Source organism: Phalangium opilio, unplaced genomic scaffold (assembly GCF_054372755.1).
Source record: "Phalangium opilio isolate 3A_F unplaced genomic scaffold, DU_Popi_V2 ptg001388l_1, whole genome shotgun sequence".
Classification (NCBI taxonomy): Eukaryota; Metazoa; Arthropoda; class Arachnida; order Opiliones; family Phalangiidae; genus Phalangium; species Phalangium opilio.
The window spans coordinates 429,755-447,744 of NW_028324257.1; positions in this window are offsets into that span (position 1 = coordinate 429,755).

Below are 17,990 nucleotides of genomic sequence, written 5' to 3' on the forward strand. Positions count from 1 at the left end.
ATTTCAAGTTTTCGAAATATCGCAGGCGAAATTTATCTTATTTTGTCACTCACTCACTCACTGATCATCAAAAGTCTAAGGTACTTCTAGAGGAGATAGAAACTTAAAATTCAGGATTTAGTTTTCATTTATTTTATAAAGCACAGAAAAATTAAAACATCCCGAAATTTTTATAAAATTGTTCTTTAGTTCTTTATTTTAAAACTAGATGGCGCTGCCGTCTTTTCAACAGAAATAGTGTGTGTTCTTGATGAAAGGACGTAATGGTCCAAAGATAACCGAAAGTTAAATATATATATTAAAGCAAATAGGAGTAGTAGTTTAAAAGAAATGTGTCGTAACTGATGCTACATTCTTTTATTAGGATATCGCGTACAATCTCTATTGCATATTCTCTGCGGGTCGAAAAGGGTAATTCAGCGTAAATATGGACAAACGTTAGCGATCCTATTGGCAAACGAAGTACCACGAGAGGGTCTTGTTTTAATATAACTACCGAAGTATAACGAGAGGGTCTACAAAAAGAAGTGAGATCCTATGAAAAACATTAACATGTACAAAAATGGGCCAAGCCTCGCTTCGTGCCCTCTCCGCCGTAAAACGTTCTGAGATCCCATGTAGAGCCAAGTGTGCCTTTTGTTCTCATTCAATCGCCAATTGAACAATTATGTTATAAATTAAGTCCTTTTCCTAATTAATAACCAATATTCTTTGACTCTATCATTATTATACATCTTTGTTCGTATCAAAAATATCGTGAATTGGCAAGCGCAGGTGTACATAAGGTTATGCATAACTCGCCTTATAAACTTGTAAATAGGGTTATGCATAACTCACCATATAATTTGTACATAGGGTTGTGCATGACTCATCTTATAAACTTGTACATATCCCCTCGACCATAAACGATTTAGTGAATATCGCTTCGATTATTTTAAAATCGGCAACGATTTAGTGAATATCCCCTCGACTTCCTTTTAATATTACTTATCTGCGATTGCCAAGTCACGATATTTTTGATACGAACAAAGATATATAATAATGATAGAGTCAAAGAATATTGGTTATTAATTAGGAAAATGACTTAATTTATAACATAATTGTTCAATTGGCGATTGAATGAGAACAAAAGGCACACTTGGCTCTACATGGGATCTCAGAACGTTTTACGGCGGAGAGGGCACGAAGCGAGGCTTGGCCCATTTTTGTACATGTTTATGTTTTTCATAGGTTATTTTTTGCAATTATACTCGAATGCATATTTTCGTCACGCGTTTCAGTTTTCTTGCCTCGTATTTTGCTTGCCGAATAATGGCTTTATTACTGACACCTCTTTTCAAAATCCCCATAAGCACGTCCCTTTTTGAAGTTTCCCCGTTTAGTTTAAAATGCATATTCAAAGGTGGTAAGTTAGGGTTAACTAACCTCGCTACAATCTTATCTCTTAAATTATCATCCCTAGCTTTGAGGTCAATGATTTTTTGCCAACCAAACTGTATGCTCTGATTTAGAATCATAGGGATATAATTCTCGAATGGTATTCTATGCGAATAGGTCTTATAATTTAGTATAAGAATTTATGGACCAAAAAGCACTAACCGATGCGGTACGTGATAACACTCCAGCGATTTCCGTTACAGCCAGTGACTAAACATTATATAAACACAATTATACATTTGTAAAGGCCAAAAACCAAAGATACCCATACAATTTTTAGATTGATCATGTAGAAATTCTTTCTTTTCCTGCTGAAGGTGCATATCGCAATCCATGTCCCAAGCTTTTCTAAGTCTTTCTCGTGTCTCCTTGATTGTTTCTTGGTTGTTAGCTGATTCTTCAGCAAAGCTTAACACCCCATCTAATTCTTGCGAAAATGTCTCGTTAACTGTTCGCGTAACTTCTTTCATGTGTTCATGTTGTTTCACACCAAGCTCCATTTGCATATCATTTAATTTGCTATCAATCTTGGCAGCTTTCACTTTTAAATTATGAAATCTATAGGAGATTAATTTTTTCTTCTTTGCCAAACTATCTGGAGATAAAAACTTTGTAGGGCAAGTAGACGACGGATGAGCTCTTTTCTTGCGGACTGGAGATGTCACACTTGCTTTTCTTCGCTTCATACAGACTTTCAAATATCGTTCTAAATATTTGCATTCCGGGCAGATGTCTCGCGATTCATCCTCCGTTTGACTTTGAGAATTGTTTTTTTCTAAGAAACCATCCTTCGCATGTAATTGCCATCAGATGATTGCAGGGATAGGCAAATGTTTTAACCGTCCTGGGAGTATTTGGCAGGTCGGACACTATTCTAGCTGAATCTGTACCCAGACCAACACAAAATACCAAATTGACATTTGCCAAATCAGCAAGTGCATCAATTACTCGTGTGCTTGAAAAAACGCCATCTTCCAATACCGAAAACTCTATTTTGACACCTCCAAATAAAACAATTTGTTTCAAAGTTCCTTTGGCATTCAGGGTACATTTAAAAGGCTCGCTGTTACAGGTTGTATAGTAAGACCCCTTTCTTGTTATTTCCAAAATATACTGGATGAATTCATTGCGTTAATGACAAAAATTCGAATATGAATTGATTTACAATGCATACCTCATTACTCGAAGTTGTCTTTTCAACGACATGTAGCGTTTCAAATTGATTAACCAAACTTGTGAATGGCACACCAATGTAGCTAGGAAAATGATCTTCATGTTTGACCAATCCCTGAGAAGGTACAGTTGGTTCGAAAGAATGAGATGAATTTGATCTATTCTTTTCTAAGTCAGAACTTTCTTCAGAAGTAGGAATTCCTATTGTAATCACTGCTTCTAATTCTTTCGAGACACTATCGCTTTCACTCTCCTATGGTGAAAACAAATGAACAAAAATGCATATTTCAAATGGTTCAGGAATTTCAATTGCCTTGTTTACATTGCGAAATTCAGTTGTTGACACCGTTAGCGGCTCGGTGACATTTTCACTACTTTCGGTTTCCTACGATTGAACAAGGCGAAATTAAATGCTTATGTGATTATAATAACAATACATAACAGATGAGTGTTAAGTCTGGCCCTTATCCTTAATTCACTTGTGCCGAGGCCTAGACTTTCTAACCTTGGCACAGGCTTTTTCAAAGGCGATGGAATATCCCATTTAGATTTTCGTACCATTTCTTCTTCTTTTTCATTCCCACGTTCCGTTTAAAGATTTCGCTAACTTTAATTTAGTTAAAAATGCTAAAACAAATATATTTCTTATGCTACCCTAAGATGGCTACCACGTTATAACGGATATTGGCCTTCTCGGACTACTTTCGGAAGTTGACGTCACACAACATTTGAAAATCTGGCGGGAAAGCCATAAAGAACATATATGGGACTAGAACAGAACTTGTTAATCCAAATATTTTATGCTCCGTGTACGACAAGCTCTTAGTTAAACATTTGTATGGGAAAGGTCTTAAATGGCACACTTATGTTTATTATCCGCTTATGCTCATACTGATCACTCGAAAACGTGTTATTTCCTGTATAAATCAGTACTGGTGTTTTCACGATAGTTTTGGGCACTTCATTTTTTTGCAGAAGAAATGTAATTGGCTTTCTCTTAAAATCCCTGGGATAAGCATAAGACTATATGCGTGTTTTGCACCTATATTATTAAAAAAACCGTTTTTAGTCAAGGAACTATTACGAAGGATAAAGCTTTATGGAGACAAATATTTCCTAAGTTAGAAACAACGTGTATAAGGAAAAACAATGGTACTAACTAGTTTGTGACTCGGGGTCCGGTAGACTGGTGACATTACACATCAGTTCAGCCCAAAGCTCCACAGATTCCTTTTGGATTAAATTCCAAATTTTATTCGAATATGATTTAAACGATTCGATAAGTTTTTCTTCAATGTCGACCCTTTAAAATTCTAAATTTATCTGGAATATGATTGATATGTTAGTTATACGAGAACTAAATTGTGATTGGAAAAACATTTACTAACCTGTCTATCATCCCGAAGAGCCGGGTAAGTGTTAAATATGGCATCCAAGTTCATTGTTTCTAACATTTTCCGCCTTTGAAGGAAAGTTCGATCCAACCTAGCATCAATAATCATCCAGTCCTTCGTCGGTCTTTCCATTTCTTGTTGCATATATTTAATGTGGTCATAAATGCTGGATTCATCTTCCACATTTAACTCATTCGTGGATGTCTTTGATCTAGCGTTGGTATCAGATGTTACTTTGCCACGAACTAACACCTTCTTCGTAGATTTAGATTTGGTGGTCTCATTGGGGTTCACGGGGAGTTGAGCGGTTTTCAAAAGAGCGTTTTGAAATAAAGCGGTTCCCAAAACAGCTGTTTGCAAAACCGCGTGGAAGCAAAACCGCGGTTGCTGTTTCCGCGTTTCTCAATACAGCGCTATTTCCCAAAACAGCGGTTGCTGTTTCTGCCCAAACTGTGATTGATAGGAAGGGAAATCTCTATTATATTAAGTATATAGAACAAAGAACAATATTATGCAAAAAGGAGTAATGTTATATCGGAAGTAAATATAAAACATATTTTTTTGGAAAAGGCATATTATTTTGGGAAGTCAATGAAGATAAACACCAATATTTTGGAAAAGGCGTACGAAACAACGCTCAAGATATAAACGCTGTAATGAAAATGCGCTTAAACGAGAAATGGCTATAATGGCAAACGCGTTTATGAAAACGCCGTTTTGGACAATGCTGTTTTGATAACACGCCCAATCGATAGCATACCCTCATGGTTGGCTTTGGATCCAATTACAGCACACAGACGTTCAGACGCTATCAGACCATTTTTCATGGGTCTCAGATGGTAGCAGCTTAGGTGAAGTTTTCGCTGCAGTATCAAGATCCACAGTTTTAACGCCTTTCGGCCCACATTTGGACGAAGTTTCAAGGCTCGGGGCTCCAGATTGTAGATTAGGTGAGGTTTTTTACGGAAGTCCCAAGGTCCAGGTTTTCTGATACATTTACCGTCGGTATTTCATTGCTAATGCATGTTTCAGAGTCCATTTCTGATCCTTTATCACACCTTGATTTTGCTGAAGAGGTAGAAGAGGTTGAAAATTTGTCTGTAACTTTCAACTTTTTTGGCAGATAGATCTCCATCTGCAAGCGAAAGCGAAGACTGCTTTTATCACGCATGCGGGGAAGTACGAGTTCGAAGTACTTCCGTTCGGTCTATGCAATGCGCCGTCGTCGTTTCAACGACTCATCGACCTCGTCCTCAACCAGTAGCGGATTGGCTCCTCCCGCCAATCATGTATTGTACCATAGTTTCACACTGGACGAAGTGCGAAAGGCCCAACAAGATGAACAAGCCATCAATGACATCATAGTCCAGCTATCCGGAGACAATCCTCAAGAACATTGATACTACGAGATTAAGAACGATGTCTTGTATCGAAAGGCCTATGGTAGACAACCAGCGAAAATCTCTTTGCCACAGCGATTCCGGCGGGATGCCGTCCGCTTATTTCACGACCACCCTCTATCTGGACATCGAGGTCGGGATCGTACCATCGAGAAAGTACGGGCCAGATACTGGTAGCCATCGTTAAGGCAGGACGTTACCCAGTACGTCCGCGGATGTCCTTTGTGTCAAATGCACTAGGCCCGCAATAGAAAACGTCCATCACTGAGCCATTTGATTTGCTGGAAGTGGACGTAATGGGACCTCTACCAAGAAGCCGTCACCATCACAAATACCTCCTGGTTTTCACGGACTATGCTACTAAATTTGTCGAACTATACCCGATAAAGAACGTCACAGCCAGAACGTGTGCGAAGAAACTCGTCTCCATGATAGTTCGCTACGGTTGCCCGAAAGCCATCGTGAGCGACAATGGGACACAATTCGTTTCTCAACTTTGGAAGGACATTCTTAAGATGTTCAAAGTCAAACCACGATATATCACTCCGTATAATCCATAGAGTAACATCTTGGAACGCACAAACAGAGTTCTGGGCGAAATTATTTCGATGTACGTTGGTCGAGATCAAGGAAGATGGGACGAGAACTTGCCATTCATCCAGTTCGCCATCAACTCGACTACACACACCACAACAGGAAGAACTCCTTTCTACCTGAACATGGGTAGGGAACCGAGATTTCCCTGGGACTTGGACGTGGGTAGTAGTTGACATTGTTGAAAGGTCCGCATCGCTCTCAGCTTTAGCGAAGCAACTTGCTTTATCTAAGGAACTTGCCAAGAAAGCGCAAGCACACCAGAAACGCTACTACAATCACAGGCGGGAAGGGATTGAATTTCCCGTTGGTGTACTAAATTATGTCCCAAATGGGATGGTCCCTACAAAATCGCAAGGAAACTAGACCGATTGCGATATCAGCTAGAAGACCCAGAGACTGGAGAAAATTAAGGAATCGAGAATATCGCTCATTTAAAGCTGTATTGGTCAAACAAAGATGTATGCCAACCGGACGGAAGTCAGTCGTCCTCAACGTCAAGTAGTTTATCTTCAAGTACTTCAACGTCACAGTGCATGCCTATACTTCAGGAGGCTGGAGTCTGTACTGGTGACGAACGTCGTGAGACCTGACGAGGAAGAAGACAACGATTGTTGAAAGATCAAGAAGCGGAAACTAAGTCGTCTGGAGAAACGTCATCGTCATCCTCATCTTCATTCACGGATGAATCATCTTATTCCCCGTCGAAAATATACCAGAGTCTTTTCCAGAAGTCTCTGATCTGCCTGAGGAATCTGAGACAGACGGATTTCACTTATTCTCAGATCCTCCAGCGGTTTTCCGAGTGAATCGAATACCGCCAGACCTTTCTCCTCCTTCCTCTCCTGATAGAAGGTCGAGGGAGAAGTCTCTCCCTCTACACTCTCCTCTATCTCACCCTGGCGATTCCAGTTCTTCCTCTGAATCTGACGAAGACGAAAATGAATTGTCCAGTCCCATTCCCGTAAATTCTATGAGATTTGTCAATCTTTTTCGTAAAGGATGGAAACGTGAGATAGTACTGAGGAAGAATCCAAAGCCTGGAGGTCCTGAACTGGACATAAATTATCACCCTCCAGCGAACTTTCCTCATAAGACTCTTCGGTCTCGCGCAGACGTGGAACAGTATTTACGCGTGCTTGGGATCACAGATGTGACATCTAGCGATTTTAACTTTACGCGTCAAAGAATCTCGCGAGAACCGTGGCAAACTGTTCGGAATGAAATTTAATAACTTTTTGACGCCTTCCAGGGACCGATGGGCACTTTTGTGGTGGTCATCGAAACAAGTGCACCCCATATTATGCGGACCAAGTTCCTGCGACTGTCATGTTGTCGGCGCCATTCACCCTAATTTCCTACGGGGCTTTGCGGCTGCTGCGGCGCCGCCAAGGAATTCGCCTGCAAGAGTGGCACTTTCAAGCTTTCCGACAACGTTGGCCGTTCGCCCCTGCGAACCTCCTCGTGGTTCAGTCTCCGGTACTGAGGGTTTCCCGCGTGGGTGATGACACCTCCGCCGCACTTTCACCACTCGTGTTCCAGGAGGAACGGCCCATGCTCATCCTGGATCTGGCTGGACTACGCCTGTTACGAGCCATGATCTGCCCTTGTCTTCGCTGTGAGTGACTTTTGTTCGCGCCGTGCGTCGCACGCCCCTCCCAGAGGACATGTCGCAGCGGTAGTAAGCACCTCCGTGGCCGAAGTGCAGACGGAACCCCAACAACAGTCATCGCAAGCGGTTCAATTAAACGTCGAGGAACATCTGGAGGGGGTAGCTCGTGCCGAAGCCGCTCTACATTGGCCGCCTCCCGAGGAATTTGCGGCGGCAGCCCCCCCCCCGGCCGCCGCCGACGTACCGAGGTTTCATTGCCGTCCCTTGGATTTTGGTAGGGTGTCATCCGTACCGGATATCTGGGCCCCGACCCTTGGGACCACTGTCCCTGCGGGACGAGTACGGGCCAGTGGAACCGTACCAAATACGAAAACTCTACCCGCAAGAGGACGTGGTAGGGGGATTGGACTCCTCCTACTAAAACCTAACCCTCCAGCGGAACCACCGACCACCGGGATACGGGCTACCGTATCCCAAGACAGTGGTCGTGGAGATTCCGCATCGGCGACGCCTCGCCCAACAGAAGCATCGGTAAGACCAAAAACCGCCCCGGCCAACATGATCCCCGACGAACGTCTCACACTGTGCCGCCGGTGTCAAATCGGTTGACACCACGAGAAGAATTGTTTCAAGCCAAGACCCGAGCGGAGCGAGGCCTACAAGGCCCGCCGCCGGCAGTGGGCAAGGAAAGAAGGCGTGCTTCGGCCACAAGAATATCGCTAGAGCAACGTAACGCGCAGCAGTTAGACTCTTTTCACCTCAGACGACTTTTTTTCGGGGGGCGAGGATGTAACGACGAACCTCCGCGTTCCGCTCCCAGGCTAACTATGCGTCGTCTGCTTTTTAATTTTTCGGCACCTTAAGCTTCCCAATAATTTTTCTCTCTTTCTGTTTTTTGTTACTGACAAGTTGTCCCGGAGTGGCGCCTCGAGCGCCACTAGAGTATCATATTTTTTATGTACGCGTTAAAAGGCGTAGACCGGGGGAAAAAAACCAGTCTTGTCTTGTCAGTGATCGCGAATCCGAGTCTTTTGTTTCTACTCAGAATAAAAGTATTTTTTCCCTCTCTCAAATGGACTATCTGGTAATCATGGTTTTCATTAGTCATGGACAATAAGTCCTTTAAACGGGTAACCTGGGAACTTCTTAGTCTTCTTTTAAATTAAATTCTTTGTGAGTTGTGAAATTAGGCCCCTTTCCTACTTTCTAATTTTACGGTTACATAAAGTGGCGACCTTGACAGGACTAACTGTCGCGTCATGAATCCCGCCAACCCACATGCTTTAATCGACGCGACTAACGCGCAGATACCGGGATCTTATACCCTGCCGAGGAGTAACAATCCTCCTCCAAGCCTTGGTACTAGTCCTACGCATGGACAAGGACAAGCGGCAGGAGGAATCCCACCTCCGCCGCCTCCACCGCAAGGTGCAGCGACCAATATTTGGCTACAATTTATTCAAACCCTAGCTACTACGTTAGCGAATGTCCACCCTTTCCGACATTGACGATTCTAGTTCGGCCTCTGAATCCGAGGAAGACGATAATGAATTTTCCAACCCAGTTCCTGTAAATCCTATGCGATTTGTAAATCCTTTTCGTAAAGGATGGAAACGTGAGATAGTCATGAGGAAGAGACCAAAGCCTGGAGGTCTTGAACTGAACATAAATTATCATAGGTTTTTGAAAGCGTCTCTCGCTCTCCCGTCTTAAAAGTATCCCGACACGTTTTTCTAATAAAGACCAAAGTATGCTTGCTGCCACATTTTTATTGCGTTTCTTTCCCTCGAATGGATCATCTGGTAATTATAATTTAATAGTCATGGACAATAAGTCCTTTAAACGGGAATCTGGGAACTAGTTAATTTCTTTGTGTACCGTGAAATTTGGCCCCTTTCCTACATTTTAAACTTAACGGTTACAACAGATTTTAACAAGATAGTCAAGAGATGGACGAAGCAGCAAGTGGAAGTGGTAATAACAGGAGCGAAAATTCTAGAAACTCGAGAATATGAAATTTCTTTGAGAGAAGAATTGATGGCAATAATTCTGAGTGTCAAATTTGCCAAATGCTCATAAATTCAAGAGATGGGAATACGTGAAGTATGCAAAAACATCTTCAGTATAAACACATTCGAGAAGTTTCAAGATTAAAAGAAAGTGAAAAGACCAGTCATCCCAAGCGTCAAACAACGATGGAAGAATTTTCAAAACCAACGCTGTATTTGGCTAGTCATCCAAAAGCTATTGCTATCACAAAGAGTATTGGTCGTATGATACGCCTCGAGTACCAACCATTTTCTGTAGTGGAAGACCCAGGCTTCATAGATGTAATCTACAACTGTGACCCAAAATATAAGATTCCTTCCCGAACAACGTTTTCGAGAAAGGTTATCCCTGAGCTATATTCTAATTAGATGAGTGACATAAAGCATGATATCAACACTACGATTGAACAGAAAGTTCAATCTTATTCTTTTACGTGTGATTTTTGGTCTTCCAGAGCCATTGATTCTTATCTCAGTCTCACATACCATTTTACAACAAACACCTTCGAGTCTAAGTTAATCACGTTGGCTTGTTTGCCATTTTATCAACGCCATTATGCTGACAACATCCAATCCGCTATTCAGGAATACCATCAAACCGAGATTCCACTTGTTGATCTGGAAAGGATTCTTATCTACGTGGTAACCGATAATGCGCCCAACATTAATAAAGCCATCATGTAATCAACTTGGACCCATGTGCCTTGCATCTTCCAGGACTTCAAAACCCGATGGAATAGCCAGTATTATACGCTTCAACGACTGCATGAGCTGCGTTAGCCCCTGGTGCAAGCACTCAGACAAGCTAATTTTAATAACCGAATCAACAGTTATGAATGGGTGATAAATAAATCTCTCATTTATGTATTGGAGCCTTTTGAAACTGTCACCAGGGATTTATCAGCTGAGTTTTATCCTACCATCAACCTAGTCTATCCGGCATTGAACTTTATTGAAAAACAACAATTGAAACTAAGTGCCGGCCCACAATACATTGACACTGATCTGGCCAACAGGTTTTTGGAAGCTTGGAGACATCGTTTCCCTGACTACAAGAATAAAAGGTTGTACCTAGTGTCAATGGTACTTGATCTCGCATCAAAATGGTTCTGTTAAAACCCGATGAGAAAACAATTATGGCTACTCTTCTGAAAAGTGAATTTAAACTATACACGGTTAATGAAGGATGCAATGTGCAACAAGATAACGAAGAGTCCAAGAAACCCATGAAAACCAAGAAACCTGGAATCTGGAAGAGCATTTAAAAGAAAAGCCAAGAAAGTGTGCAAAATCATGGACTAAACTTGAGCGCCAGTGATCAAGGTAATGTCTATTTAGAAGAATCTGTGTAGAGCGAAGATTGCAACATAATGAAGTACAGGAAAGAAAAGGCAATGCTTTCGAAAAAATTTCTCTCAATTCCAGCATCATCAGCTTCTAGCGATGATGCTGGACAGGAAATATAGTCACTACAAGACGTGCATCATATTTACCAGAACATGTACAACAGCTGACGGTTCTACATGAAAATTTAAAGCGACAACTCAAGTAAGTGATATTAAACACTCATATCTTTTAAAAAACGATTTAAGTTTATATCCAAGACTGTGATATAAAACAAATGATAAAATTAATTCTAGGAGAGCAGTCGCTCTCTTAGATAAGACTTGATACTGCCTCTAATGATAAAGGAGGGTTCTTTGATTGGCCGTAACGTTTTTCGTATTGTGTTTGCTGCTTTGAAATTTTGGTAGTGAACTAAAATTTGGGCCCTTATTTTGTGGTTAAAATTTCAAAGAGATCCAACTAATAGTTAGTTCTATAAAGAAATAAGTTGTTAAGGGTGGTTTTAGAATCCATAAAATTAATCCGACATTCGGTGAAAAATACTATATTTTCCCATAGACATAACATGGGAATTTTATAGAAAGTGGGGGTCACCCCCGCAGGGATATAAGGAAAACTGTTCATTCGATACGTTTGGGAACCATCTTAAATGAAAGAAAACAGTTCAAGGTAGCGCCTTTTCATAGTTTCATTAAAATTAATTAAGTTTAAATATTGATTTTATCATTATAAACTCGTACTTCTAGTTACTTTGACTTGGGTATTGAAGTTACGGCGTTTTATCACTGTTTGAGACAAGCATTTTAGCCCTAATTTTTTATATTGGACTTACGGTGTTTTTGTCGTGATTCACACCGTTAGAGGGATTTTAAGCAATAAAAACATGGCGTTAAGCTCTCGCTTAAAATCAAAATTTTGGATTTGGAACTAAACTTGCGTCTAATTAGGTCTGATTTTTTATTATTTTCGTAAGAAAATGTCTTTAAACGTTAATATAATACAATAATACTATAATTACTTTCAAACGTAAAAAACACCAGTTATTGAGCAATTTCACTAAGCCTCGGTCAAAATAGCGTTATGTTGATGTTGTGATAAAGCAGATAGGCAACATCAACTTTGGTTATTTGGGATAAAAGCCAGACATTACGAATGCCGGCGGTAGGTTCAAATAAATTACAAACAAATTAATTATTAATATTTCTGGTAGCTCAATCAATTACTACATTGTTTTATGTGACAGCTAGGACTTATTAAGAAGCAGTTCTACATTATAGAGGTAAATTTTACACCATAATGGTGAAACCTCCGCTGACGACACTGATTAAACGTTACCAATAACTTTTAACGGAAATAATGACGATTGTTTCAATTAATTGCATTTAGATTTATGATTTTTGAAATTGAAAGGTCCGTACTAAAGGTGAAACCCATTGCTTTCACAATTTTTGACATACGAATGTAGCTCTCGTTATATGAGGTTTCAGTCTTTTAAAGATGCTTATATCACGATGTTGTTTACACTATTACGTGTTAATTAACCTTAAAACGCCGTGTTCTCATTTGCGATTAATAATAATAATAATAATAATCTAAGTTTTGTCTACGAAGCGATTTCCACACTAAGCCTGTGGCTTATTTACAGGTGGGTCCCTTTACAATGCATAGAGGGGTGGTGGCTAGCCCCTATGCCACAGCTAACCTCCAGCGCCCTATACTAACTATTACCGTTAACCTCTGCAAGTTTTGATGGAAAGGAGAAACCGGGTTAGACCGCGGAGGAAAACTCCTTTAACAAAGTTTTTCGCCACTCTATTTTGAAATATATATTTTTCGAAACAAATTATTTTAATATCAATTCTGTACCGAAAAACTTGATGTATCTAATGGTTATGTTTGTTACTGTGGGATTATTGTGACTGTTGCTATAGCTTATTCCCTGATGGTACTGTATTAAGCAACACCTTAAATTGGCAACAAGTTGATTAGTCAGAGTTGGTGCCTATACAGTTCCATATCTTTCATCTACGTATTCCTGCAATATCCTGACCATTTTTATCTAAATCCTCAATAGTGAATATACAAATTCTGTCCTTTTAATGGAAATTTGAGCCACCTCAAAAAACATTATGACTTTTATTTCACTTTTACACGATTAACCTAAGAGGTAAAGAAATACGGGGCTGTCTAGGAGGCTGGTGAAATTCACATTCTCGCAGTTTCTTGACATATACATCTGCACAGGGTTGACATTAGGCCTGTGCGAGTACTCGATCGAGTCTGGGAAAACTCTTGATATTTTATGGATTTAAACAAAGTCTGGGAAAAGTCTGGAAATTTTAAGAATTTAACGAAAGTCAAAGATCACGTTAGATCAGACAACAAAATATCACAGCTTTCATCGTTTCCTCCTAAATGTCATCAATTACATGTTTACAAATATCACCTCAGATAGATTTAAATCAATAACAGTTGCGCCGAGAACCGTTAGGAATCCGAGATAAGTTTAAATAAGTATTTAACTCACATTTTTTTTCGGGGCAATTGCGAGCAAAATGCCCCGCCTTTCTGCAATTATAACAGATTTTAACACCGGAGCGCTTTGGCCTCGTAACCACCTCCCCTTCCACCTCGCCATCCACCACGTCCACGTCCTCGTCCCCCACCTCCAACTGAATTGTTAATGGTGACACTGCACCCTTGGATGTTAAACATTTTTTCCATTTTTGCTAAGCCTAAATCAATAAAGGAAAAATTATTTTTTTTAATTTAAAGTCATTACTTCCGAAGTATTTTTAAACTCGGCAACAAAATTAAGTGTTGTAAATTCTTTTTATACGCCGAAGTTTAAAAATAATTGAAAATTATGACATAATAAATTGTTTACTTGAACTTACTTTCAATAACAGCACTTGACAAGTTTTAAAATTAGGGATAAAATGACGCCGAAATTCTATTGGCTATCGTGAAAGAGTGACGCGACACCTAGAAGTAGTTATGGAAACTACTCTAACGGAGTATAGTTTATCTACGAAGGCGAAGCCGTATAGCCTGTATTGCGTGTAGCGAATGTATTATGTATGTACAGTGTATATACACATTGGTATTGTATATTTCGTTAGGCTTAAGTTATCATATCAATCATTACATGGCGCCTAGCAAAAAGTATTGCAGTGTCCCACTGTGTAATTCTAGATTAAAACTAAATATCCCGGGGTTAAGTGTGCATAGTTTCCCTAAAGAAATCAAGTTGCTTAAACAGTGAAAAACATATTTGAAATCACATGGTCGTTTTGTAGTTTACATTTGAAGAAGACTGATTACTTTTTTCCTGGTAAGTTTTTTTTTCCAAGTATTAAGAATTGAAGAACGATATTTAATGTGCTTGTTACTTCAGATATACCGACAAGGAAAAGGAAAGTAAAGATTGGAACTTCCCGGGCCTTTCCCCAATGTTTGTCTACATTGACCGACGACAAAATTATTTCTGACGATACCAGAAAGTTAGTGGTTGGAAGAAAAGGCTTCATAATCGACAAAGAAACTTTAAAAGCGATGCAAAACCTTCAACTCATAGCCAGAGAAATAGAAGATGCCCCAGAATCCACAGATAAACAAGCAAATATTGGGTTTGAATGCTATCGCAACTGAGGTTTGTGAGCCTTTGCATCAAGAGAGAAAAGATGTTTCACTGCAAGTAAACACTTACTATTATGAATTCAGTTAAAACTGACACGGATTTAATTCCTATGACCGGAATCTCCAATTTCAAATTATTTTAGGCCATTGTGGAATCTATGACAATGTTAATAAATTTTAAAACTCAGAACCCAATAGAAGGACTTTCTCTTCTTGTTTTAACGAAAATTTAACTAAACTTGACGTACGGGGTTCTTTCTACTATGTTTAATATGTCTGAAACCATTAGCCGCCGATACTTTAAACAATTAGTGTTTATTGTCGCGCAAGTTTTTAATTGGTGGTCAAAGGAAGAAATCATTAATACCATACTCCAATGATTTGAAGGCTTTGAAAAAACTGGTGGTATTGCATTGTACTGAAATTCCAATAGAGAAACCAAATTGTCGTAAATGTAGAATCTTGTCTTATTCAAATTATAAATGTAACCACACTCTTAAAATTTTGGTTGGCTGGTTTTATTTCTTTTTCCAGTAGAGCTTATAGAGGAAGAGCATCCAACAAAGTTATCACTTTGCACAGTGACAAATTAGCGATATATATATAATTAATTTCATGATAAAATGTTTTCGGAAAAAGGAATTGTTCTTGAAAAAGCGGAGATATGCAATATTTTGAATTAATTTAGAGGGAATAGATCGATTAAGAGTAAAATCAGTTGATTCAATTAAATAGTGATTAAGGATTAAACTACTAAAAATAGTAAAAGAAAAAATTCAATATCTGAAACTTCAGTCAATTGATAAACCTCACTCATATCGTTGGTTTTTTCGGTCTTGGTCCAAACAAAGACGTTTTTGTATAATCGAAACCGAACACGCGATGGCTGATGTGGAAGCTGCCATGGAAATGAATTCCGAGACTGATGTTCACAATGTGGCGTCACTAAACACGGATCAAATGAGAATTTATGATCACATCATGGATCACTTCTCCCAGGAAGGAGAAAAATCTGGAAACAAGTGCCTTTTTGTGGCACTGGCAAATCGTTTCTCATAGACACTCTCGCCAACGCCGTAAGGCGACGCTTTCAAAATCCTGCTAGCGTGGTAATTGCTGCGCCAACGGATTTGGCAGCATTGAATGTTAATGGCGTAACATTACACAGATTATTAATGTTGCCGTTAGATCATGGGCGTATCGCCGAATACCATTCCCTGAGTTCTGACAATATGAGCATTATAAAAGAAACTTTGGGAAATTTAAAACTGTTATTTATTGATGAAATTTCTATGGTCTCGTCGGTGTTACCGATTCACGTTCACTTGAGGCTGAACGAATTTTGGGAAATGAACCAAATTGGGAAATGGTGGAGTTGTATTTATCCTTGTTTTGGGATACTTTTTCCAATTGCCTCCGGTTCAAGGAAATCGCGCGTTTATGATAACGTTTTCCGAAGAAGCCAGACTTAGATTCAATTGCATCGGAGGAAGTGATCTTTGGAAGTTTTTTAAATACGATGAACTAACGCAAAATGTTAGACAAGCCAACGACCAAAGTTACGGCGACATTTTAAGCAGAGTTAGAATTGGAAATATTTCCGAAGCTGATTTTGTAACCTGAGAATCTAGATTGGTTGAGGGAGGAAAAAACATCGAGGTGGCTTTTCATTAAGCTGTTCAATGAAGGGTTTCAACCAATTTGTTTGATGCCTAAATTAGCCCTGTGCGAAAAATTCAACTTTGATATGCTGCGAAAAAACGGCGAGAAAGTTGAAAGCATTCCTTGTCAGGATAGACTGGCAGACTGTGACAAAAAATGAATAAAAACATTCTCAAGAGACTGCAAAGGCTAGAAAACGAACCGTCCAAAACTGGCGGTTTGGAGAGCAAGTTACTTCTTTGCCTTGGTAGCCGAATAATGGTCAGAAGGAATATCAGTTTTGAAAAAGGCGTTGTAAATGGTACGATGGGTTTCGTAACTGAATTCAAGAAGGACGAACAAGGAAACGTTACTGGTATTTTTCTCAGAGTAGATCGCGAACCGAATAACGACGACGCTAACACTGACTTTTTAGTTGCAAACATTTACGTTAAGCGCTCGCAGTTCCCCGTCATCCTGGCGTACGCAATAGACCTAAAAATAAAATAAACAAGCTGGCCATATATATACGCCTGTTAAGGGGCAGATTAAAAATGAAGCAAGCGCCATCTAGTGAACAGAAATACAAACTCAAAGGTGACATTTTTTCATTGGCTGAAAACATTCTGACACTAAATGAAGCAAGCGCCATCTAGTGAACAGAAATACAAACTCAAAGGTGACATTTTTTCATTGGCTGAAAACGTTCTGACACTAAAATTCTGCCTCTGCGCATTTCTAAGCGAACCAATAAGATCACCCCTCATTCGTGAAAGCCCGGTTTAGAAACTCGTAAGGCCGTTGTAAATTTTGAATGAATTTATTTTTAGGTGTATTACGATCCACAAAAGCCAAGGCATGAGTTTAAAATGCGCCATTATGGATTTGGGTTCGAATTTATTTGGAACGGGCATGGCGTACGTCGCTTTATCAAGAGTGACGTCTTTAGCCGGACTCCATCTATTACAGTTCGATCCGACTAAAATTAAGGCGGATGGACGAGCCATTATGGAGTATAACAAGCTTCGGAAAAAATATAGGCCAGATCTGCCTCTTTTGGAAATAACGGAGTCGAAAGAAAGTAGAGGTGGGAAAAGAAGTGCGCCTACACTATCTAAAAGCCTTTTAGAAGGCGAGGAAGAGAGATGTGACGAAACAGCGCAGGAAATGCCAAAGAAGAAAAGGAAGGACCAACAGAGTTTGGATAGTTTTCCCGTGAAAGGTTTAAATAACGATGATCAAGTAACATGCTATTCTAAAAGCGTTTTGCAACTACTGTTATTAGTGCCCGAATTAAGAGAATTGGTCAAATCTTACAATTGATCATTCGTGGAAAAACCAGTTTTACGCTGCCTCCATAACACGATAAACGACATCGAGAGTTCTCAAGGAAGTTTCAGTCGTAAAGGCTTGGAACTGAGAATGGCTGTTGAAAATCATTTAACGCAAAACTATAAACAAGAGGCCAGTGAATTTTTTATGGTCCTCGTGACGACACTAAGCCAAGAAATGGAAGTCGATTACTCCAAGGCTCGACAAGATCTTTTTTGGTCAAAGTTGCGAAACGTTACCAAATGCCCCAAATGTCGAGTTGAACAAAATTCGGAAAATATTGTTGAAAGCAACATTTTCAATCTTCCACTAGAAAACCGAGATAAAATTGATTGGAAATCTCTAGAAAAAAGGAAGAGATTAACAGAGGTGC